Source organism: Cervus canadensis, chromosome 14, assembly GCF_019320065.1.
Source record: "Cervus canadensis isolate Bull #8, Minnesota chromosome 14, ASM1932006v1, whole genome shotgun sequence".
Classification (NCBI taxonomy): Eukaryota; Metazoa; Chordata; class Mammalia; order Artiodactyla; family Cervidae; genus Cervus; species Cervus canadensis.
Genome location: NC_057399.1, coordinates 43,142,176 through 43,167,935, shown reverse-complemented (window position 1 = coordinate 43,167,935; position 25,760 = coordinate 43,142,176). Strand labels below are relative to the sequence as shown.

The 25,760-nt window shown below is 45.2% G+C and overlaps 1 long non-coding RNA gene across 2 annotated transcripts in view; it reads right to left on the bottom strand.

The window, feature by feature from the left end:
- Positions 1 to 25,760, bottom strand: part of LOC122453305 — a 181,224-nt gene that overhangs the window by 81,266 nt on the left and 74,198 nt on the right. For both annotated transcript variants that reach the window (XR_006272997.1, XR_006272998.1), the window contains exon 7: positions 20,219 to 20,287. This is a non-coding gene — a long non-coding RNA (uncharacterized LOC122453305). The remainder of the gene's footprint in view (positions 1 to 20,218; positions 20,288 to 25,760) is intronic.

Genomic DNA, 25,760 nt, shown 5'->3' with positions numbered 1-25,760 from the left:
GATTTCTAAAGATATCTTCATCACTAAAAGTCTTTGCCTGGAGTTCGGAAATTATTACAAGTAGATCCAAATTCACTGCCTCTATTTTTCATGACAACGATAATATAACTGCTGGATATAACTCACTTCCAGCAGTTGCCGTGTCTATCTTGTGTTCCGATTCCTGAGGACAGTTGGCAAGTGAACTTCCTTTGCTGCAGGCTTTGGTGGTTCACGTGACTCTCTGGCTTTGCAATGATGACAAATGAAATTACTGCAGGTCCTGGAGCCTCAGTCCCTGGAAACCATCAACAGGATGACAGCTCCTTCTATTTGGCTTGTAACAAGCTCTTCCAGGCAACTAATCACCAGACAGGGTCTCCCATCCAGAATGCAGAGTTTCTTAATCTCATTTTGAAAAATTAATTGTGTGATCTCAGCACTGGGATTATTCCTCATAGAGAATTCCAAAATCACAACTCAGTGTAAAAGAAAAATTATAAACTCAAAGACAGGATGACACAAAAAGGAAAAACCAAAAGGAGTGATATGCTTAAAAACCAAGTAAAATTTCAGATATTTGAGTGTAAACAAATAATTTCTCATGTAAGTTTTGTGTTATAATTGCAAGAAGTAAAATAGCTTTAGTGGCCTTTTGCTGGAGAGAGAGATTATTTTGTTTCTTTTCCTAGGACTTTCCTCTCATTCCTGTACCTGGCAGAGGACTTTGCCCTAAGAGGGTGTTCAATTAATGCTTAATGAATTTGAAATGACCTCCTGCCTAAGTGTTTTGTGCTTAGTGTACGTTTGATTTGTGGTATGTGATGTATGTGTGCATGCTTGGAACAAAAACAGAGAGAGAGATATAAATATAGGTGAACACTAAATACAAGGCATTCATTCCTTTCTTTTTTTTCATTCCTTTCTTCTACAAATATTTATTGAATGCCTACCATGTGCTAGGTACATGTCTAGAAATACAGAGAAAGTTATTAGACTCATGATATCTATATTTGAATGAAGGAGACCGGGAATAAACAACAAAAACAGCTGTTTATAAAGGGAAAGATGAGGTAATGGAAAATGATGGGTGGGGCATTACAGGGCAGTCAAGGGAGCCCCTCTGAATAGAAACAGGAATGAATCAAGAGTTAAATACAGGGCTATTTGCCCAGAAAATAAACTAGGAAGATAAAACAAGTTCAAAGGCCCTGAGGCAGAACCTGTTTTATGAATTAGAGAAACAAATGTGCCAATGTAGTTAGAACAGAGTGAAGGACAGATGATAGGAAGTGAAGCCACAGAAGTAGCAAGCACCAGGTCATGTAGGGCCCTTTAGGTCATGCTGAGAACTTTGAATTTTACTCTGAGAATGAAGGGGAGATGCTGGAAGTTTTTGAGCAAGAGAATGACATGACTGGATTTAAGTTTTGAAAAATTTTCTGCTACTGCAGTGTAAAAAAGAGAATGCGGGTTACAAGGAAGGCTTAAATCTGTTTATACTGAGTCCCATGATGATGATTAAGATTATAAGTGAACTTCCATTTCAAGGCAGGATGATCACCAGAGTCCTGTATGTTTGATTTTCAAATGAATCCATTTTGTGTGACTATCCTTTTCTCTCAGAATCTCACTGTGGGAACACTGCAATAAAATCACAGAACCAGGATACCAAACCAGGATACCAGGATCATCCCATAGGGATCTGAGAGCACAAGGGGGAGTTTCTGGGCTCCCAGGAGAAAAGGTGAATACCCTTTTAGCCTAGCTAGCCTAAATCCTCTATCTATTAATAATCATTCTCAGCTCTGAAAAATGATGACACAGAGTAACGCCCAGTATCTCTAAGGGTGAGCCTTCTCTGATGTTTGGCTCTTTACCAGTTTGAGCTGGCATCAAGACATTTTTCAAAGGAAGGATAAAATATGTCAGAGGTTCTCCAAGTTCAAGTTTTCTTCTCCTGCTAAGAATCTCACAAGATAGCATGCCTTTGGAGACATGTGCAAAAGACAGAAGACCTCCCGATCCTCTGTTTTTAGAGGAGACTAGAGTCCGAGGGACAGAAAGGTGAAGGGAAAAGGCAGCAGCCACGAAAGGAGGTGAGTTTATGAGGATGGTGATGGCCCTCAAAAGGTTTTCATGCTCCACCAGGAGAAAGAAGGCCTCCTCCTCAGTCTTAAGGTGCAATTGACTCTATTTCTCCGAACTCAGAATTCAGGATTGGTCTTATGTTATCTGTGCAATGATTTTCAAGAATCTTAACTTCTCTGGCCTTGGCTGCCTTGTTTGTTAGAAGAAAAGGGAATTGGACTACATAGTTTTATATGGGATGCATTCAGCTTTAAAATTCTGTTTCTCAGACTCACACTCAAAGATAAGCCAATTCAACCCATTTCAAGGCCAGTGATGTAGTCCTATAACATGAAGATTCCAGCATAAATTCCAGACCTACTCTAAGTGGTTTTGCTTTGATGTTGCTTAGTCGTTAAGTCTTGTCCAACTCTTCTGTGATCCCGTGGACTGCAGCCGGCCAGGATCCTCTATCCATGGGACTTCCCAGACAACAATACCGGGGTGGGGTGCCTTCTCCAGGGGATCTTCCTGACCCTGCATTGCCAAGCAGGTCCTTTACCACTGAGTCACCAGGGAAGCTAGTGATCTTTTCAGTCTTACTTATTTCATTGCATTGTTCTATTTTCTATTTGTTCTATTTTATGCATTGTTCTATTTCATGGTGATATTGTTCTATTTTCACCAAGGAAATGAAAGCAGAAGGAAGGAAGTGAGTGAGAAAAGAAGGAAGGAAGGGAAGAAGGAAAGAGAGAGGAAGGTAGGAAAGAAGTGAAAGACCTAAAAATGTGCAATTAATATCCATGAGATAGAAAATAGCCTTCTTTTCCAAATATCAGTGGAAATTATGAGTTTCCTGGTATCCTCCATTGTAACCCATATGTTGCGGGGCTAGAAAATTTGGTGGCCCTGGTTCGTGTGTCAGCCTTACTGCTCACACCATTTTCTTTAGCAAATAGTTGTTTTGAATGACACTTTCTTCTGCATTTTCCTCCTACACGAGTGGAGAGAGTATGTGTAACTACCTTTCTTAACAGGCATTCACAGGGCAAAATACTCTTCCATGTTGTAACCAGCTCATGGCAATGAGATAGCTGGCCACTAGGGGAATCTTCTAATGGTTCTATGTTTGTCTTACCCTTATGAGTAAGAGTAAGGAGAGTGGATCTTATGATCAGAGAGATCCTCCTGGAGACATCATTATTCAGATAAAATGCTATCAAATAAGTTCTCTGATAAAGAAAATGGAAAGGAAACTCAGGTTTCTATGCAGAAGATAAGACCAGTCAACTGATTTACTTAGACTTAAGTAGCTACTTCGAGAGGCCCACACCCCACCATGTCTCTGCCCATAATGAGGTTCTGTCTCCTGCTGTAACTTGACCTTCTTGGCTTGGGTTGAGAAACACCTGTGGTATTAGAATCTCGGGGAGCCAGTGGGTCCTAAAACTCTGAAACCTGAGCAGTAACATCTGTCTGCCTTTCTTCTCTTCCATCAACCAGTGTGGGGCACTACCAGGGAGCAGATGCTGAATAAGGGCCAGTGGCTGGTGCTGAACAAGGGAGACCCAACAAAGCAGCAAACGCCGCACCGTCAGCATGCAGGGCTTCCTGTCCAAGCTGGCCGGCTTTGCTCTTCCCTTTCTCCCTCACACAGTGGAAAGGAAATTTATTAGGCAAATTCCTCCATGGCAGAGAGAGTGTGGGAGTCTCAACAGTTGCTGCGTACTTGACTTTTGGTGAGCAGCTTGTCAGGATCATGATTTGTAGTGAGCAAAGCCACTGGTCTCCTGTGTATGTATGTATGGGCTGAGGGACTTCAGTTGATAGGAATCAGGGTGGTCATTGCATTGACCCTTTTCATCCAGGTCAACATAGAAGGTGGAAGCCAAGGGGGAAGAGACCAGAGACCCTGGGGAGAAGGAGCCATGTGAGGGGGAGGCTGGCAGACAGAGACAGGGCAGATGATTTCTTTCTTGCCTCATTTTCTTGGGCTCTTTATCCTTCTCTAGGGGGCCTGAAGCTGGAAACAAGTTTTGCTTTCCAGTTTAAATCCATCATTTCTCAAGGCTCATCATGGGAATTTAAGTTTCTCTTTTTCTCTCCTTATCTTTGATTAGGAGTTAGAAGAAGGATGCCCAGGCTTCCAAGCATAGGCAGGAGGAGAGCAATGGGGCCTTGACTCTGGGCAGGGAAGGCAGGAGGTGTATGGCCTTGTAAAGAGTCTCAGAGAGGCAACGCTCTGGGAATGAAAGTACTTTTGTAGTGGAATATAAAAGAAAAGAGAAACTACAAGTGTGCAGGCGGCACCACCCCCAATGCTGGGCATCCCCCTTAATGCTTGTCAAGTGATGCTGCTCTCAATAGGAAAGGTCAAAAACTCCTGACCCCATGGGTAAGAGATGATTGACCAGCCTGATTCACTAGCATGTCCTACTTATCATAGATACTCCCAAATATTTAAAAGGGGAATGAACAAGAGAGTCACTGGTCATTATTTAACATGACACACCTCCCAAACATAGGTAGTTTTAAACAAACACTTTGGGAGCCAAAGCAGGAAGGCAGTGCAGTACAGTGGCTGGGGGTAGGCTCTAGAATCAAACAGTCCTGAACATGAATCCTGACTGTTGCCTACTAGATGTGTTATTTTTGGTGACTTGTTAACTTCCTTTAATCTCCTTTAGGCCTATAAATGAGGATAAAGGAAAACAAAATTTGTGCTTAACCTAGTTACAAGATTTAAAATAATTCTAGCACCTATCCACACACAGAGAATTAAAGAAATAAAGTATGTGTGATGGTTTATTTTATGTGGCAACTTGGTTGGGCCATAATGCCCAGTGACTTGGTCAAGCACTAGGACCAAGTAGATTTTGAGCCAAGCAGATTAAATCAATAGATTTTGAGTCAAGCAGATTACCCTCTAAAATGTGGGTGGGCCTGATCCAATGAGTTGAAGGTCTTACAAGAAAAGACTGAGGATCCCCAGAAAAGGAAGGAATTGTGCCGCCAGACTGCCTTTGAGCTCACAACTGTGACATTAACTCTTCCTTGGGTTTCCAGCCTGCCAACATGCCTGACAGACCCTACAATTGTGTGAGCCAATTCCTTAAAATAAATCTTTCTCTCTCCCCATCTCTAGATGAATGGATGGAGGGACAGATGGATACAGACAGATGGATGAAAGGATGGATGGATAGATCTATTTGTTCTGTTTCTCCGGAGAAGCCTGACTAACACAGTATCTACAAAGTACTGAGTATAGTTCCTGGCACCAGTTTGTGCTCAAGAAGAGTTTTCTCTTATGATCATTAATTCCCTAAGTGATAAAGCTTTCCACACCTGGACAGAACTCCAGGTGCCTGTGGGAAGGTTATTAGGAGTTGGGGATTAGGGAAAACAGAAGATCTGCTTGTCAGCACTGAAGCATACAATTTAGGTAGCACCCACTCCGGGAGAGGTGTCGCCTGGACATCTGCTGTTTGCGGGGCGGAGGCTGGGCTCCTCAGCCCCGGCATACCTAGCCCCTCTTCCCCTGCCCTTCTCACAGCTCCTCAGCCCTCACCAGGGAGATGATTTGTGACTCAGGCTCCTTGGTAGCTGCACCTGCAAATGCCAGGCTGGCAGCCCAGTCTGCAGGTTTCTCATGGCCTTTCCACTTTCAGATGCTGTTCCCTAACTGACCTAGACTCCCTGCGAGGCTTTTTGGTAAGCTGTGCTTTTCTTCCAGAGTCTCACTGACTCTTTTATCATCACTAAATCATCTGAATCATCAACTCGGTCCACAGCTACTGACACAGGATGGAGAAACTCCCAGCTCACCCTTTGCCCCCTTCCTCCCAGGGGTGGTGTTTACGGGAGGAGAGGAGGAGAGAGGAGAATGCTGCAGCACTGAAAAGCCTGTTGTTCTCTGTCCCCGAGCCCAGAGGAGCCACATTCTTCTGGCACCTGACGTTCCTCAGTGACCCTGCCTGCTTTGGGCTCTCCTTGCCTTTCTGAGAGGAGCCTTGCCCTGTAACTGCCCTCCAGCCTGGGCCTTCTTCCTCTCACATCCCATCCCTCTTCCCTCGCTCTCTGTTACAACTCCAAAGACAGACCTGTTTGCCAGCCTGAAGGCACTGTGCTAGGCTCCCTCAATGCCTCTTTTCCATGAATAGGAAGACAAGGTTCAAGCTTCAGATACTTGATAATTAAGCTGAAGCCTCAAAGGAGTCTATGGTTTTCAGTGACTGTGGTTCTTGCACCAAAGGCCAAGGGTATGTTGGCTATGGCTCACTCAAAGGCCACTTACAGAGAACCATACTTTGATGGCCCCTAGACCACCTAGGCCACCCTCCTTTGGCAGAGGCAGCGGCTAATGCCTGGAAAAGGCAGGAGTTCTACTTAAAGCCACACAGTTAACTGGGAACCAAGTCAGAGCTCAAGTGTGGGACTCCTGATTCAGTCCAGTGCTCGCTCAAGACTGCCTGGAAGAGGCCGTGGAGAGGGTATTCACCTTGGTAATGACCCTGGATACTATATGTGAGGGTTGTTGATAGGTTGATCCAAATTGTGTTCATCGAGGAAGTAGAAATCGAGGTAGCATGTGGAATTTGTATACAGAGAGAAAGGATAAGGACAAGCAAAAGAGCCCAGCACAGGTCTCCCATCTCATCTGTTCATTGAGTCACTCATGGACTCACTCACACAGTCATTCTTTTATTCCACTACAGATTTGTGGGGTGCCCTGGCTAGCTCCCCCCAAACAATGCCACAGGTTCTATGTTGGAGAGTTCCTAGCCACACTCTAGACATAGGAGGTTGAGCTCTGAGCATGTAATGGTCTTTGCACAGACACACAGACACACAGACACACACACAGCTTTGGCCAAACTGAAGACCACACCGTGAAAGAGAGAATGTTGGTAATGAATGGTGAGAGATGTCTCCTTCTTCCCACAGATCTTGGGATCACAGACTTCTCTCTCTTCCTCTGCTTCTTAGAGGACCACTAAACCTGGAACAACAGTGGCTGCAGTGGCCATGGTTTCTGAGGTCCTTGATGGACTCTCCGGGTGGACCCCAGCCCTCCATGCTGCCTGCCTTCTCAGATCCACTCCTCAGGGCCCAACTGTGTGACCTTGGCCCCCTCACTCACTGGCCATCTCCCCAACGTCCTCAGCTATTGGAGCTTGGCCTGCTGAACCTCCCTAGGCCAACTGGGTCTCACCATCCAGTACAGGCGGGAAGGACGTGGAGATACAGTCGCTTCCGTGAGAAGGCCTCTCCTGGGAGGCAACCCTCTGAGGCCCAAGTCAACCCCACCCTGACTGAGCTGAATTTTCAACAAGTCCATGAGGAGAGCTGGAAAGGGCATTTGGCCAACAGACCACCACTCGTCACAGCTCTGCTGCTCAGAAACCAGCAGGGGTTCTTTAAACAGTCCCGGAGGCGAGTACACAGGATGAAGGCATCTGCTCTCCAAGGAGAGGCCAAGGGCTCGTGGACCCTGAGGATTGAGTGGTCAGCCCCTGTGCAGTCCATCAAGACAGAGAAAAAACAGAGGACAGAAAAAAAATATATTGGGCTTCTCCAGTGGCTCAGTGGTAAAGAATGTGCCTACAATGCAGGAGCTTCAGGAGACGTGGGTTCGATCCCTAGGTTGAGAAGATCCCCTGGAGAAGGAAATGGCAACCCACTCCAACGTTCTTGCCTGGAGAATCCCATGGACAGAGGAGCCTGGCGGGCTACAGTCCATGGGGTAACTAAGGGTTGGACATGACTGAGGCAAGTTAGCATGCATGCATGAGAAAAAATATGAGGAGGCTGCAGGCTTTCCTATAATGAGCCTAGACTTCAGAGTTAGACTGCCTCTAACATTGCCTAGCTCTGTTACCTTGAGCAAGTTACTTAACTTTTCTGAGTCAAACTTCTAACATGAAGCTAACGGTACTTTTCCTGCTAAGATGGCATAAAGATTAGAAAAAACACACAAAGCACCCAGACAATACCCAGCACAGTCTTGATAATGACAAGAGCCAAAATCTGGGGAGCACTTACTATGTTCTCAGGAGCTGGAAGCTCCTAGGTTATTCTTCTCGGTCAGGGAAGCAAATAGGTATTACAGGTACAAACACAGATGGGTCTCTAACTTTGTGGCTCAGCTTTGAACCTTCCCCAGGACACTTAAAGTCCCAGCATCATCTCATGGCGGCAGGTGACCCAGAAGAGGGGATGGAGATGTGTGTCAAAAGCCCAACTGTCTCAGAGCACCCCAGGACCCTGGGGAGGACACTGTGGCATCCAGAGATCAGGCCCAGCCCTGCTTTGCTTCTGCAACCACAAGGTGGAATGGCCAGCAGCCATGGGAGGGTTCTTCTTTTTCCGAAGTATGTTTGCTGTATAAACACAGTCATAAAAGGAGAGCCAAGTGTCGGTGATGGTGGGGTTATAGCAGGAAAGGGGGAGGCAGTGATCCTGGTGATGGCTGGCTGTGTCCAGCCAGCCCCGGTCAGCGTGGGGGAGGAAAGGCCCTGCAGCCCATCAGGCTGTCAGGCCATACAGACCCTACTTTCTTCAACCTCCACTCTGCTGGAGCAATTCAGAGACTTGGGGGAGGAGGAGGCAACTGGGAGGAGGAGGAGGGGGCAGCCAGGGAGTCATGCTAAACTGCTCCCAGGCTCCAAGGCCTTGCTGGACTCTGAAAAACAATTCGGTTTCCACTTGTCATTTGATCCATAAAATGCATCGCTTGGGTACTTAAGGATGGTCCCCCTGGGGCTGCATCTGTGTGATGCAGATTCAAAAGGAGAATTACTGACCATGGAGATGGCTCCACCACCAGCAGCCTGAAGGAGGAGCAGGGTGCTCAGAGCCCCGCTGGCTGTGTCTTCATGGGGAGTTGCAAGCAAAAGATTGGAACAATGATTTTAAGCAACTCAAGCCTCTGCCCCTTCAAAACAGGAACTACAACTTGGAACGACTTATATAAATCAGGAAGAAGTAGGCATAGGAGCTTGAATGATCAAAACAGCCGTCTCTGCTCTCAGCAGTATGTCAAGAATTCCAGAATTCTGTCTCTTCCACCCCATGGCCCTGCCTGCTCACTGCCCCTACTCCCACCCCACATTGCCATGACTTGTGGACTTCAAGGTTTCTTCCCCCAAATCTCCAAATTACCGACAGTTCTAGCTACCTCACATTCCATCTCTAGCCCCTTCAAGCTCCACTTGCTTGGAAAATTTGTGATTCTTCAAGGAGAATGAGGAGTCAAGGGAGGGGGCAAGGCTTCCGGAGACGGCATGCTAGGTTCTGAGTCTAATTCAGATATACCGTACTCTGTCTGCTCAGATGGAAAACTTACGACTCGCAGCTGCGTTACAACAAGCCCAGGGATGAAGCCATCCCGGGCCCCCGCATATTTTCCTTGGCCTCAGCACAGGCCGTTGACATCACTGCAGGCTTGGCCATTCATCCACTGCCATTTGGAGCTTGTGGCTGCGTGAGGCTGTGTTCCAGGGTCTGGGGAGGGTCTAATTGCAAACTGGGTGGTAGTAGGGATGGAGGTGGTCCCACTGAGTTTGTGAAAACAAACCGAAAGGCACTGAACCTTGCCTTTCCTCCACTGGAACGGTGAGTGAAACTAACCCCAGCCCTCTCTACTCAGCACACACAGGCCCAGGCCAAGGCCAGCCCAGAGACCCAGAAGCCTTGGTTCTGCCTGTGCGATTTTGGGGAGTGATGACGAATGTTCGCCACAGGTAAGAAAAGCAAGTGTTCCAGTAGCAAATTCTATCACATCCTTCTAGACGTCACTGAGGCCGCTCTGGGCCCATCTGCATTCTCCTGCAAATCCTGGGGAGCAGGAAAACCCTGTTAATGGTTCCCAGAGGTCTCAGAAAAGAAAATGGCAAGAGTAGGAAATGTGAGCATTAGGAGACAGGGAATGTGCATAGGTGCATGTATTGCAGGACCCATAATTATCTTTAGAAGACAGCTCTTCTATATGGGGGATGCTGTAGAGGAGAGCCTTTTGCTGAGCTTCCCAACTGCTGAAAAGCTCTCAGTTCTGCTGGCCTGGAGACCGCTGGAGTAGCAGTCAAGACAGGAAGACAATGAGGCAGGTTTGAGAGCTCAGGCAGAGAGCCCATGGCTTTTGCAAGCGTTGCTTCCAGGGTTCAGAAGGTGAGATGCCATGGACACAGCTCTGGGTTTTGTCACTGAGATAAAGTATGGCTTAGTGATAGGCCTGCAGCCTCCAGAGGCTGTGAACAGAATGTGACTCCTGGTAGAGGCCATACTTTGTTCTCTTTGCTTCTCAGGACCTGCTTTTCTGCACAGACTCAAGAATAGGATCACTTCTTTCTCAAACATCATTTGACAGTGTTTGAGGAGGGCGGTCAGCCCTCAGGATGCCCATCTAACTCAGAGCTGAAGGGGACCAGGGATGCTCCCAGAAATGTTTAGCAGCCAGTTGGGGAATGGTCCTCAGTTGTAGCATCTGCTGATTTCTGAGATGTAAATACTCCCATCGAGGTCAATTTCAAGCTGCCAACTTTGGGGAGATGATTCATTGGCCTCTTGTATTTCTGCACATTTTGTGAGCAAAGGTACTGACAGTTTTTGTTTTGGATTATCTTATTAAAGATGTTGGCTTTCTCTCTCTCTCTGTCCCAATGCTGGAGACACAGGACTTCAGGTCCCTAGAACAAGAGAGGTAGGCAATGGAGAGAATCTTGACTTCTGAATCCATTCTTATAGAGGAGCCATCCAGGAGAGCCATCTGTCAAAACCATCCACGTTAGACTGTGCATGAATGAGAAATAAACTTTTCTCGTGGTAGGACACTGATATTTAAGGTTGTTGGTTATGGTTCCCAGTACTACTTACTCTAATACAAGTCATCATTATTATTACCTCCACCTATTGATGAGAAAACTGAGGATTGGGCTAATAGACTAGGTCTCACCTCCTGTAAACAGTACAGCCAGAATGCAAACCTAGGCCTCTCTGCCTCCAGAACTTTTTTTTTTTCTGCTTTGCTGTCTCTTCCCGGCAAAGGTCCACGTGTGGCAAAGGTTCTGAGGTCCACAGACTTGCCGAGAGTGGGAACACAGGCCTCCCTGGCAGAGAAAGCCAGTTTTCTTTGGTAATCAGTCCTGCCTCCAGGGGAGTCTGGAAGGAAGGCTGACCATCTGCAGCTTCCAGGAAGATTGATTCCTCATGTCCAAGCCTCTGCTGTTCAGGGCAAAGCAAGGACCCCCTGAAGAACTACTAAGCTGATGAGCATTGTGCATTCAGGACAGCTGGCAGACTACATGAGGGCCACTCCCACCCCAAAGACCACTGAAAGACCCCTGGCACCATGAGATCGCAAACACTGCAACAATTCACTGGGAACTCATACCATGAAATTGCTGGACACCCCCAGTCAGCGTGGATGGGAGCCCCCTGGGGCATCACAGCCAGGATGACTGGGACCCTGGGAAGAAGCTACCTGGTTTACCTTCCAGAGAGTCCCTGGTTAGGCACAGTTTCAGCACTTATTGAGCACCTGGTATGTCCAACTACAATGACTACTTCTGAGACTCTGCTTCAGAGACTGACAAAGGATTCGTTGTTCCGATTACTGGAGGTGTTTAAGAGAAAAATCTGACAATGGTACTAAAATAAGGCCACATTTGGTTTGCTATTTCATGAATCATCTCTGATGAAAAGGACTAAATACATACATTCAAGACTGTCATGGAAAATACTTGACATGGAGATGCTGCTGGGTGATAGGAAGGAGTCAGAAGAGGTGAAGAGCCTCGTGTGTCTCACCTACTTCCACGTCCCATCGCCCACACAGAGTCAACACTCAGAAAATACCTATGCAATGTTTGACTTAATAAACAAGAGTTTTTTTGAGCTGACTTGGTAGTTCTTTCATCTTTTCTGGGCCCTCAAGAGATACGGGAGGCTCATCGAGGTGACAACTCAGGATGGCATGGGGGCACTTCTGCCACGGTCTTTCCTAGGATTTTTGAGGAACACATGAACTGCTGAGTATGGGTCTAAGTAGCTGTTCACCTCTGAAACTCTGCCCTGTGGCTCTACCATCACCGCTTCCAGGTTCTTGGTCTCTGACGCAAACTGAGGACACAGCCCGAGGTGTGGGTGAATGAGTATAAAATGACTAGCTGCAAGGCTGAGGGCCTGTCTGCTGAGCTCTGGAAAATGCAAACTTCACAGACTATTTCTTTCTCTGGGTCTTGCCCAGCTCCTCCCAAGCCTTGGCATTCAACAGTCCAAGAGTAGTAATAGTAACTAATAATAGAAATCATTTCCAATCAAAACACATGGCCTGATCTTACTAAAGAGTCCTAGGGATTAAAATATTCTCTGCATGAAAGAAACTGTTTGTTTCACAATTCGACCTTTGGCCAACACAGCTACTAGATCCCGGGCCGGCTCCCTGGACTGGCCACTGCATACGTGCAGAGGGAAATTCCAGTCTGCGTACAACTCACGGGGTCCCGGCTCCTAAGGCGACTAGTCGTCTTATTCATACTGCCCTCCCCTCTCTACACGCCAGCACTTACGTTCCTAAAACTTGCATGTGAGCTTGTTTCTCTACTACTCAAAAGCCTGGGGTGGCACCCTATTGTTTAGGTAATAAAATCCAATCCTTCGGCATTAGATGACCAAAATGTAGACCAATCTTACATGCTACTGTGAGTGAAAAGTGAAAGTGTTAGTTGCTCGGTTGTGTCGGACTCTTTTGCAACCCCATGGACTATAGTCCGCCAGGCTCCTCTGTCCATGGGATTCTCCAGGCAAGGATACTGGAGTGGGTGGGTTGCCATTTCCTTCTCCAGGGAATCATCCCAACCCAGGGATCAAATCCAGGTCTCCTGCATTGCAGACAGACTCTTTACCATCTAAGCAATCAAGGAAGCCCAGCTGTTTACCAGTCTTAGAATACTACTTAGCATTCTATACTAAGTACTAATACTACTGTATTCTACCCTTATCCCTCCATCTAGAACCCCGCACTTTAATCAAAATTATCCATTCATTTTGCCTGAACACTTTTTTTTTTTGCTTAGTTAACATTAAAGTAAAATTTATATACAATGAAATGCATAGATCTTCAGGGTACCAACTGATGACTTTGGATAAATGTACACAACCACGCTACCAATCAGTGTTTCAAATCTTAACATTTCCATATCTCAGAATGTTCCCTCATGTCCCCTTCTAGCCAATTCTCTCTCCCAGAGGAAACTACTATCCTAATTTCTGTCACCACAAATTAGTTCGTCTGCTTTGAACTTTACACAGAGGAATCACACAGCATGTACTCTTTTGTGTCCCACTCCTTCTCCCCAACATAATGTTTTCAATATTGACACATGCTGTTGAGTATACTGGTAATTGATTCTTTACCTACTAATTATTGTCAAAGAGTATTCCTTATATGAATATGCAATATACAATATTTTTATCCAGTCACCTGCGGGCAGATACTTGGACTGTTTGCAGTGTTTGGCTATTACAAATAAAGGTGCTATAAATACTCTAGCACAGGTCTTTTTGTGGACATATGTTTTCATTTCTCCTAGGTAAATCCCTAGGAGTAGAACTGCTGGAAGACAGGACTGGTGCATTTTTAAGCTGGTAGGAAACTATCGCACTGTTTTCCAAAATATATAACATTTTTAAACTCAATAACATTTTTCTTTCTCATTCACATACTGTCCAGGGTAATTCCAACGAATCAGGGTGTTAAGGGGAGGTTGTTCCTCAGTCATTTAGAAGCCCTGCCTCCCCAAATGAGGCTTACAAGGAACTCACTATCAACGTTTGGCCAGTGGGTGGAGAATGAGTAGATGGAAAAAGAACACCTCTTTCCTTCCCGACTTGACCCAGAAGTAAACATTGTCCTTTTGATTGACACTTCACTGTTCAGAGCTAGTGAAAGCTCACCAGGAGATCTGTGAAATGGAGACCCTGGACAGCTGCTTACCTGTCACCAGCCTGTACCACGGGAGGGGAACACAAGTCTACGGTGTAGAGTTAGCTATCGCACCACCCCAGGGATTACAGGCCTAACTTCCTTTCCAGTCTAACTGTGCCCATTGCAACTGCCCCATAATTGGTATGGAATAACTCCTTCCTTCCTCTGCATTGCTATTGTACTTGCTGTCCCTCTACGATGGCTCTTATTAAGACCTGCCGTTCGTGATTTTGTTCCGTGTTTTGCCCACTAGATGGCATTCTCTTGGAGGGCTCTGGGGTCTGGCCACGTTGGAACCTGGTGTTTGGCACACAGTTGGGTCTCCATGAGTTTGCTGAACTCATGGCGGTAGAGACAAAGGGTGCCCACCAGCTCCCCTTCCTGGACACACCACTTGTCTGCACTCCCCAGTCCGCCCTGCATCAGCCGCGTGACGTCTCACCAACACAACGTGAGCCAGAGCCAGCTCCCTGGCAGGCTCCAGGCTGCTGCAGTGAGTCACCGGCCAGCTGGACAAGGAGGCTCCACTGGAGCACCCAAGACCCGAACAGCAGAGCCTGTGTCCTGAATAGTTGGTGGAGTGGAATCCCTGTGCTGACCTCACTGCTGAGATTGGGCATTGTTGGCTAAACAAGTCAACCTACCTTGACTAACTACTCACACTGGGTGAACACAGCCACAAACCTCAGAAGGGACAACCACTTACATTATTTTTCGATTGCCTTTCCTTACTCCTCACTAAATACTGACTGTGTGACATCTGTGTCACCAGCCCATGCTGGTATGTGATGCCAGTGTCCAGGCAGAGAGTTTTCTAGGTACACATTCCATTGTGATTTTGTAACTAAACTTGATAATGGTTTCACTGAGTCTTAAATACTATGCATTTCCTCTGTACCTCATTTGACTATAAGCTCTTAAAAGTCAGGTACAAATTCTTGCTCTGAATCCTGGGTATACAGCTATTCATTGGTTTAGTAAATATTTGCTGAGTGCCCACTCACTATGTCATTCATGCTTCTAGGCAATGGAGACAAAGCAGAGAATCAAACAAACCAAGTCCCTGTTCTCAGTGAGCGAGACAGATAATAAACAAATAAATGTTGAGTGTTGAAAAGGCAGGAACAGGAGTTATTGTTGTTCAGTCTAAGTGGTGTCTGACTCTGCAGCCCCATGGACTGTAGCATGCCAGGCTTCCCTGTCCTCCACTATTTCTCAGAGTTTGCTTAAACTCAGATCCATTGAGTTGGTGATGCCATCCAATCATCTCATCCTCTGTCATCCCCTTCTCCTCCTGCCCTCAATCTCACCTTGTCATGTAGCACTATGGCCTTCTTCCCAGCTTCTAACATATTGGGTTGATAATTAATTAATGTCTGTCTCACCCATAGAACTGTATGATCCATGAGTCTGGGGTGTCCATCTACCTCTGGCATCAAGCATAGTGCTGGCAGAGGGCAAATATTCCATAAATATTTATTGAATCAAAAATGAATAATGATGATTATATCTACTATCTGCTGAAAGAAGTGAAAGTGGAAGTGAAAGTCGCTCAGTCGTGTTTGACTCTTTGCGACCCCATGGACTCTATAGTTCATGGAATTCCCTAGGCCAGAATATTGGAGTGGGTAGCCGTTCCCTTCTCCAGGGGATCTTCCCAACCAGGGATCAAACCCAAGTCTCCCACACTGCAGGCGGATTCTTTACCAGCTGAGCCACCAGGAAAGTCCAACTACGCTGAGAGCCTGCTATTTTCCAATACCATGCAAAATGTTTGCATGCATTATCTCATTTAATCTTTACATCATCCCTGCAAAGTAGTTATAATTACCTCTTTTTTACCCTGTAGGGAATTGGGGCTCAGAGAGGTTAAGTGAATAACCCTCTGTCACATGGCTAAAGTCAGTGACAAACTTGACATCAGAACCCACACAATTTTCTCAGGACCACACTGCCACACACAACAAGAAGGGCTTTTTCTTTTTTTTCATTCCATATATTCTTTCTCAAGCATGAGGGCAACCACTACGGGCCACTGTTTTTGTGAGCTGGACAATTCATCCCCCTCTGCAATTTGCCCCAGCCAGCCTGGGCCACCTTCCCCAGCAGACAGAAGACGTGTGCTTGTGGTAATTACAGAGCGTGCTGTCCTTTTCATTTATGTCTTCACAATCCAGCTTGACATCGTGTCATAAAAGTTTATGTACTGTGTTCTCTCTGCTCCTTACTAATATTCTCTGGTGCTCTCCCTGGCCATCCAGAATCAATACTAGCACTCCTCTCTCAATAAAGTAGGGAGCTATGAACAAGGCCCAAATGGGCACAGTGACTATTTGTGGCAATTAGACGTCACACTGAAAAACGGCCACGCTGAAGGCGAGTGGGCAAGATCTAAAGACCAGCAGCATCACTAATGTCCCTCACCAGGGACCCTGGAAATTGGACTGCTTAAGAAATACCCTCTGTCCTCTCCCCTCTTCCCTTTCTCACCCTCTCTGCCTTTCTTTTTCTCACCAGAGATAAGGAGAGAGAAGTACATTCAAATTAGGGACCCTAGCGATCGATTTTTACTTGCAGTGGTGGATTGCAATCAATGTTAATTAACCAGAATCTTTCTCAGCAAAGGTTGGGACAGGAGAGTAACTGCACAACATTTTTGACTGCAACAATGGGTATTAATAGGCTTTGGGATGCCCAGAGAGCCGGAGGCAGAAGGAAGGCAGTACTGAGAGGCTGCAAGGAAGAGAAGGTATGCACAGGAAGAGGAGAGACTGGGAAGGATTTAAAGTGGTCCTATCCATGGGCCCTGGCAGCATTTTCTGGAAACTGGAGCAAGGAAGTTCAGCTATTTGCACATCACTCACCTTCCTTCTCTCCCAGGAAAAGTGAACTTCATCAGGAGCTATTTCTCACATTGACAGCTAGGACAGTGGCAGTCAAGAACCATCCCATGAATCCCATGACGCTCATCACCCTAGAGCAGAGCTCATACCTGGACCATGTGGCTCAGTGGGAAGAACAAGGAATTTAGCAGCAAAAAGTGGGTTTGAGCCTTAGGAAGGGCTTCCTGGCCGTGGAACTGCAGGCAAGTTATTCAGTACATAACATCTGACCTTCAACTCACTCACCTACAATGTAGGTGATTACAACTGACCTTAGGAGCACTGACACAAGATTCAAATGAGATCCTACATGGAGGCACATTGTTAGTGACACACTACAGGAATGTCAGTGGCCAGCACTGTCGTGAGTCACAAGCACTGGAGCCTCTGATCTTGAGCAGCCAGCATACAAGACGGGACCCCAGGTTCCATTCCAATCTGGACTTGCCTCTAACACTGCAGGAAGTTGTCTTGGCAGTTACCCATGCCAAGTTTTATTCAAACAATCACTTACCTCTAAATATAAGTATCACACTGAGAAGAGGACCCCCAAATGTGTCAATGCAAGTTTTTGATATCCCAGAGGAAAGAAAAGAAAGTTACAACAAAACATGATTAAACTGGCAAAAATAAAGTCAAATGCTGTATCTGTTTTGAAAGACTGCACACATTACAACTTCTTAGTCAAGACAGAAAATAGAAACCCAAGAATCCTATGGGCACTATCTTCTGGAGAGACTCATTAGGATCAGGTTTTAGGGGTTTCCATCACACCATTTCCACCTCTCTGTCTAAGAGAAGCTTTCAAAGCCTTCAGGCAAGAGAAGGGCACAAATATTCTTCAGGTCTTTCAAGTCCCCTGGGAGTAAGGGAGAATATTGGGGAACACTGCCAGGTAGGAAAATGATCCCCAATTGTCCTAGGTGACCCCTTGGCCTCTGGGACAGGGAAGTCCCAACCATGGTGATACAAACTAGCTCCTCCTTGTCAAGGTACCTACTAGGAATCTTCCTCTTAAGGAAGATGAATGAAAGGAGAAGAAGCTGGGAGATAGAAGAGGAAAGAATGGAGAAAGAGAGGAATAGGAGAGGTTGTTCAATAAACAGATTTATGGGTTCAAAGAACAGTGCTGAGCATAGGCCATGAGGCAGCCCCCAAACCCCCATGCCCAGCTCACTCTGGAGAAGTGAAAGTGAAAGCCGCTCAGTCGTGTCTAACTATTTGCAGCCCCATGGACTGTAGTCCATGGAATTCTCCAGGCCAGAACACTGGAGTGGGTAGCCTTTCCCTTCTCCAGGGTATCTTCCCAACCCAGGGATCAAACCCAGGTCTCCCACATTGCAGGCGGATTTTTTTACCAGCTGAGCTGCAAGGGAAGCCCAAGACTACTGGAGTGGATAGCCTATCCCTTCTCCTGAGGATCTTCCTGACCCAGGAATTGAACTGGGGTCTCCTGCATTGCAGGCAGATTCTTTACCAACTGAGCTATCAGGAAAACCATCACTCTGGAGACCCAGAGGGAGATAGTATCTCTGCCCTCAGGGTTGGGTGGAAGGAGGCAAATTCACAGATAATCATCACACAGGGCCTGGGGGAAGTGCATAGGAGTGGGGTGGGGAAAAGTAGGAGTCTTTAAGGAAAGGATATTATCAGTGAAGAGAAGGACAAAAGAGCTGAAAGGAGAATGAACTGAGAAAACAGAAAGGGAGGGAAAATCAGGAGATAGGAGGTGAAAAAAAAAATTATTACCTCAGCCCAGGATTTATATACTAAGCTCATATGCAAATCTTGTCTCATTGATCTGCGATTTCAGTGAATAAAGCTTCCTTTTTTCTAGAGCTATTGATTGTGAAGCAAGCTGAGAAGGCCAGGGCAGTCCTAGACAGATCTGGGGAGTGAGTTCACAGTGGGTGGGCTTTGCACTTAATTAGAGAAGAGCAATTGCTCACTGTGATGAAGGGTCATCCTTGAGGGAGGAAGTATCTTCAATCACACCTCCCTCCCCAATACAGAATGCATTGTAGTTTCATGAGCAAGGCCTGCACCACTTTCCCAGAGCCCTACAGGAGGGGCCCCTCTGGGCCTGGTCTAAGCGTGGGGAGCCTCCTTTGCTCATATGTAGAAGCACATCCTATCTCCCCCAACTGTTTAGATTTATCCGTTCCCAAGGCTTGGCCTCTCTTGGGTCTTTGTCAAATCCCACTGGTTTCTGGGGAAAGAGTCGGGAAGTCAGCCTAACTTAGGAGAAGAGAGACTTCAGTTTTGGAGGCACTCCAGCAAGCACCTGGAAGATACCAGGGGCCAAGAGAGAGTTCAGCCTGAGGCCAAGATCTGGAGGTCTTTCTCCTGTAGGAGCAGGAAAGCTGATGAAGTAGGTAAGCCCAGTGGGAGAAAGTGTAGAGAGAGAGAAGTGGAAGGCTCAGGGCTGAGTTGGCATATTCAAGAGTTGGAAGAGAAAAGAGGGATCATAGAGATACAGACAGTAGGGCAAGAGAGAAGCAAGAACATGAGATCGTGAAGAGACACAGGAGAGAAATTCAGACACATCTGAGCAGGTGAGCTGAGCAAGAACCAGATGGTGACAAATCAATGCTTAGCCTTGAAGCTCACCAGGACCCTGTGGGGCCCCTGGGTATAGAAGCTGTTGTGTGTACCCCCATTTCTTGTAGGGAACAGACTCCAGCCTCCATGACCTTCCCTGAGTTTCAAAGCACAGATCTGAACAGTTGCTAATCCAGGAAGGGAGGGGATGCAGAGTCCAGGGAGGAGTAGCCAAGAAACAGTAGTGCAGTATTGGGGCAGGGTTCTTGTTCAGCCTCAAGTGATACACATAACAATGTTTTTAAGTTCTTCATAGAATTAACTTTCTATAAATGGAAGATATCAGCAGTCTTCATGCCACAGGAGACCACCTGAGACTAGATTAAAGGAACCAGGGCAGCTCATCAAGAAGGTGACCTGAGACCAGATTAAAGGAGTGCAGGACCTTCACACACCCTAATCTTATCAGCAACCTTACCCTTGAACTACTGCTATAAAACTCCTCAAAAAATCCTCCTGGGTAGGTACACACAGTTTTCAAGGGCAGGAGCCCACTGTGTGCCCCTTTGCCTGGCAAAGCAATAAAGCATTTTTTTTTCCTATTCTTTTCTATTTCACCCCAAACTCTGTCTTCAAGATTCAATTCAGCATCAGTGCAGAGGCCAAGTTTCTGGCATCATCCAGACTCACAGGTTTGTAAACCACCTCTTCGTTAGGTGTTATAGCAGCAGGACCCATGAACAAAACAGAGAGCAAAGCTTACCTGCCCTCTTGATGCTTGCAGTCTTGCGGGGAAGACAGAGGACCTGTGGCAGGTAGGGCTTCTCAAACTCTGTGGGAAAGAACCAAATGTTACTGTTTTACTGCCTATAATTGTGGATAGATACCACATCATGTCAATGTCAAGCTGTTATAAAAGTTCATAAATTCTTACATTTCCTCACTTGTCTGCTCACAGACTGACATGATGGCCTATCACATCTTGAGTAGATTAGATGACAGAGATGCAGATTGTTTACCAAACAGTTCCTCTCTCCTGTAGCTTCCCAAGAGCATCCAGTGTTTTTCAGGATACTGACAAACTATATTTACCAACCTAGGATAGGCAAGTAGATGACTTCTGGTAGAGCTTATAGGAAAGTTTCATAAATGGGGCTGACTCATCTGGTAGATATATCCTTTGTTTCCGGCCCCTCTCATGGATGTGATGGCTTGCATTCCAACAGCCATCTTGGAACCATGAGGCAACATTAAGGACACTGAAGCACAAAGCTTTAAGGATCTGGTCCCTGTTGACTGTTAAGCTACCACATTGACTCTGGAGAGCATATTTCTACATTTTTTGTTACATGAAAGAAAAGCTTTTACCTGGTTGAAGCCATTGAAATCTGGGGATAACCATCAAGTATATTTTTCATATACTTTGGTAAGTTAACAGGCACTTACCTTGCAGAGTGGTAAATACTATCATCACAATGGTTAGAAAAGTTCAGAGAAAGTATCTCTAACATAGCTAGGAGGGAGAGTTGGGGAAAGCTATCTGAAAGAGACAAGGACAGAACAAAAGCCTGAAAGATGAGGAGTTAACTAGGGAAAAAGGTTCATGGGGAGAAAAGTTTTCCCAGAGAAGAGAAAAATACACCCAGTTTTTGCAAAGAGCAGGATGTGAGAGGAAGTGGGGCCATATGAAGAACTCAAAGTAGTTCAGGCTGGAATAAAGAGTGAAAAGCGGGAGTGGGAAGGGAAGAAATAATGGGGGCTGCCAAGGGATAGGAGGTGATTTCCACATGAAGGAAGCAGATCCCTGACCTTTTAGAAGCCTCCATCCCAATCAAAGGCAGAGTTTTTCAGAAGACAGTGTTTGCCGCTAGAAACCAGCTGGCAGACACTGGCTCTGGTCTCATCTCTGAGGAGGGAAATCATATTCTGCTTAGCCAAGTCACTCACCTCTTGGGTTTCCCATTTCCAAGTCTGCAAAACAAGGCTCATGGTACTGCCCCATCAACCTCACAAGGGATCTGTGAACCTGAGGTTGTGCTTTCTTACCAATAAGGCACTAAAGGCTTCCTGTTCAGCCCTCTCATTTTACTGATCAGGATCATGAGGCCCAGAGAAGTCTTCCCACCTGGATGAGGAGAGCTGAGCATGGAATTCCCCTCTCCCAACTCTCATGCTGTTATTCTTTCCCTGCAAAGAGCTGAGTGTTTTGCACTTGAAGTAGATGGTTACTGTTCCTGCCAAGGGAACACAGCAGAGAGAGATGATAGAGTTTCTTATTTCAAGAAACCTAGTACTTGAAGGTGCTTTGAATAACACATACTTTTGAAACTAACTAAATATTTGGAATGTGTCTTCCCATCCTTCCTTTCTGCTCTAAAAGCAAAAACAAATCTCTGTAATTTGATGGGGAGTGGGGTGGGATAGGGGGTGTTGAAATAGATAAAAGGGAAAATTTAACTCAGTAACCACAGATGTGAAAGTGCCCCAAAGTATTTAGACCAGATTCACATCTTTGGAGGTGACTCTTAAGTTAAACTCTTAAGTTTCCACTGAATCACTGGGAAAACATTGCCAACCCCCTTTGGTGACTTCACAGTTGCTCCCTGAAAAGGTCATTGTAATCCACCCTCTTCGTTCCATAAACGAACAACTCCTAGAGCCCTGCTGGGATGACCATTATTTGGGGGACTACAGAGAAAGTTCATAACCTAATGAAATGGTATTACAGGAGTAACTGTTACTTATGAAAAGTTTGCCTGTTATTTCGCTTAGTGCTCATACTAACCGTGAGGGACGGAAATTGTTGTCCCCCAAATTTTAGATAATGAAACAGGGCCTCCTGACTTCCGTCACATCCAGTCGGTCCCCCAGCCCTGCTGAACCATCCTTCATGATGTCTCTTTTGTGTGCCATGGCTTTCCCAGTGCTTCCTGGAAACCGATGCCTCTTCCTCTCTGGTGGTTCCCATCTACCTGACACCCTCCATTCCCACATCTAATGTTTCCTAGGCATTTCATCATGGCATCATTGCAAACTCAAAATGTCTAAACTGTAGGAACTACATGTTCTTTTGCAAACTCCCCCTTCATCTTAACTTTTTACCGTGAGTCAATTGCCCAAGATGGAGACCACAAAATCTACACCTCACCCAAAGACATCTATTCACAGACCCCAGACTACATCTTGTGGTTTCCATCCTTGCTCATGCCACACCATCCTCCAGGTTCTAATAAAGTTCCACTTCTCTGAAATCTTCCCTGATCTTCCTAAGAAGTTGGTTTAACAAGTGTAATAAATAAATAAATGAACAAGGATATTTACTACAACACTGTTTCTAATGGAGTAAAAAATATCTCAGAGAAAGCAACAAGGACATATTGTACATCACAGAGGAATACAGTTATTATTTTATGATAACTTTAAATAAGTATAATCTATGAATATATTGAATCACTAGATTGTACACCTAAAACAGGGAAGTCTGGCATACTGCAGTTCACGGGGTCGCAAAGAGTCAGACATGACTGACTGAACAACAACATAAATCAACTATACTTCAATTTAAAAAGCTCAGAGAACTGGGTCCCACTGTCAATATGAGGCAGTGTGATACACACATACAATGGAATAGTACACAGCCAGTGAGAAATAAAGCAAAGATAATTATACGCACTGACAGAGGTTAAAGAACCATATATATAATATGATCCCACTGCATAAAAATACACGTTTCTATACACATGTATTATACTATACACATAAAAACTCTGAAAGTCTCAACAAAACTCTTCATAGTGTCTATCTCTGTGATGACAGATGGAGAATTAGACATTTTAGTCTCTACACTGAATCTATTTCTAACTTAATTTTATGGCAGTGAATTACTTATGTAATACAATTTTTCCATTTTTGAAAAAAAGGTTTCTTTCCCCCTTTTTGATTGCTTATAGCATACCTATAGGGTTTGAATATGTCTGACATATCTTTTATCCCCTAGGGCATGTAACACACTGTCTCACATGTCAAGTTTCCTTAAGCTGAGATATTTCCATCGGTTGTACAGCAAATTTGGAAAACTCAGCAGTGGCCACGGACTGGAAAAGGTCAGTTTTCTTTCCAATCCCAAAGAAAGGCAATGCCAAAGAATGCTCAAACTACCACACAGTTTCACTCATCTCACACACCAGTAAAGTAATGCTCAAAATTCTCTAAGCCAGGCTTCAACAGTTCGTGAACTGTGAACTTCCAGATATTCAAACTGGATTTAGAAGACGCAGAGGAACCAGAGATCAAATTGCCAACATCCACTGTATCATCAAAAAAGCAAGAATTCCAGAAAAACATCTACTTCTGCTTTATTGACTATGCCAAAGCCTTTGACTGTGTGGATCACAATAAACTGGAAAATTCTTAAAGAGATGGGAATACCAGACCACCTGACCTGCCTCTTGAGAAATCTGTATGCAGGTCAGGAAGCAACGTTTAGAACTAGACATGGAACAACAGACTGGTTTCAAATAGGGAAAGGAGTATGTCAAGGGTGTATATTGTCACCCTGCTTATTTAACTTATATGCAGAGTACATCATGAGAAACGCTGGGCTGTAGGAAGCACAAGCTAGAATCAAGATTGCCAGGAGAAATATCAATAACCTCAGATATGCAGATGACACCACACTTACGGCCGAAAGCAAAGAACTAAAGAGCCTCTTGATGAAACTGAAAGAGAAGTGTGAAAAAGTTGGCTTAAAACTCAACTTTCATAAAACTAAGATCATGGCATCCAGTCCCATCACTTTATGGCAAATAGATGGGGAAACAGTGGAAACAGCGAGAGACTATTTTTGGGGGTTCCAAAATCCCTGCAGATGGTGATTGCAGTCATGAAATTAAAAGGTGCTTGCTCCTTGGAAGAAAAGTTATGACCAACCCAGACAGTATATTAAAAAGCAGAGACATTACTTTGCCAACAAAGGTCCATCTAGTCAAAGCCAGTAGTCATGTATGGATGTGAGACTTGGACTATAAAGAAAGCTGAGCACCAAAGAATTGATGCTTTTGAACTGTGGTGTGGGAGAAGACTCTTGAGAGTCCCTTGGACTGCAAGGAGATCCAACCAGTCCATCCTAAAGGAAATTAGTCCTGAATATTCATTGGAAGGACTGATGCTGAAGCTGAAGCTCCGATCGTTTGGCCACCTGATGCAAAGAACTGATTCATTTGAAAAGACCCTGATGTTAGGAAAGGTTGAAGGCAGGAGGAGAAGGGGACGACAGAGGATGAGATGGCTGGATGGCATCACCGACTCAATGGACATGAGTTTGAGTAAACTCCAGGAGTTGGTGATGGACAGGGAGGCCTGGAGTGCTGCAGTCCATGGGGCTGCAAAGAGTCAGACACGACTGAGCGACTGAACTGAACTGTACAGTACTTGACACAGGAGATTAAATTAAAAGCCCTGCTCTCTGGCATCCCCTCGATTATACTATGGATGTTCCTGACACCTAAGCACACATGTAATTTATTACCACCTTCACATACCTGGCTGGAAACTAAATAACCCAAAGAACGCATGACCATTCTTCAAAAAGAAAACTTGTTCATCAGATCTGAGAGCAAAACCACTCAGATATATAAAATAAGGAGGGGGAAATGAGGACAAATTTGTCAATTCTTAATTCCTGCTTTCTCTTGGTTTTAGGGTTTTTAAAATATTTTCTCTAAGAGATACTGTTATTATAACCAGAGTCAAAATCCATCACCAAGAGAGGGAAAGCGATGTTCAAAGAGGCATTGAAAAATAAGAATGTACAGGTGCCTATGTTTACTTCTCCCTGATTTTTTATTTGTTGGGAGCTTGTTTAAATAATTTAAACTGCTGAGTTGTATTGTTGAATCTCAGTCATGGGGAAATGTGTGAAAAACAGGCAATTGGAGCATCTTGTTAGAGGACCTTCTAAGGGATAGAAAACAGGGTGCCAAGTGTCCTTTCAACAAGCAGTAATTGTGACTATAGACTTCTTTAAAAATCCAGAGGGACATACTTAAGAAGTAGAGCTTCAAAAATAGAAATGTCTTGGAGATGAGAAAGAAAACTAGGCTCTGTAACTACCTACAGTTAATAGCAAAGCAGGCTTAATGGCTAAACAAGGTGATCAGTGTGTGGTGTCACTTCCAAAAACAGCCCTCCATCCCAAACAATATTCTGAATGTTAGTTCCACCTCCACCACAAAAGTCCTTGAGAGGTTTAAGTTCACCAAAATCGCTTTGTGGAATTGTGATCTGTGGGGAGACAATACTTTAAT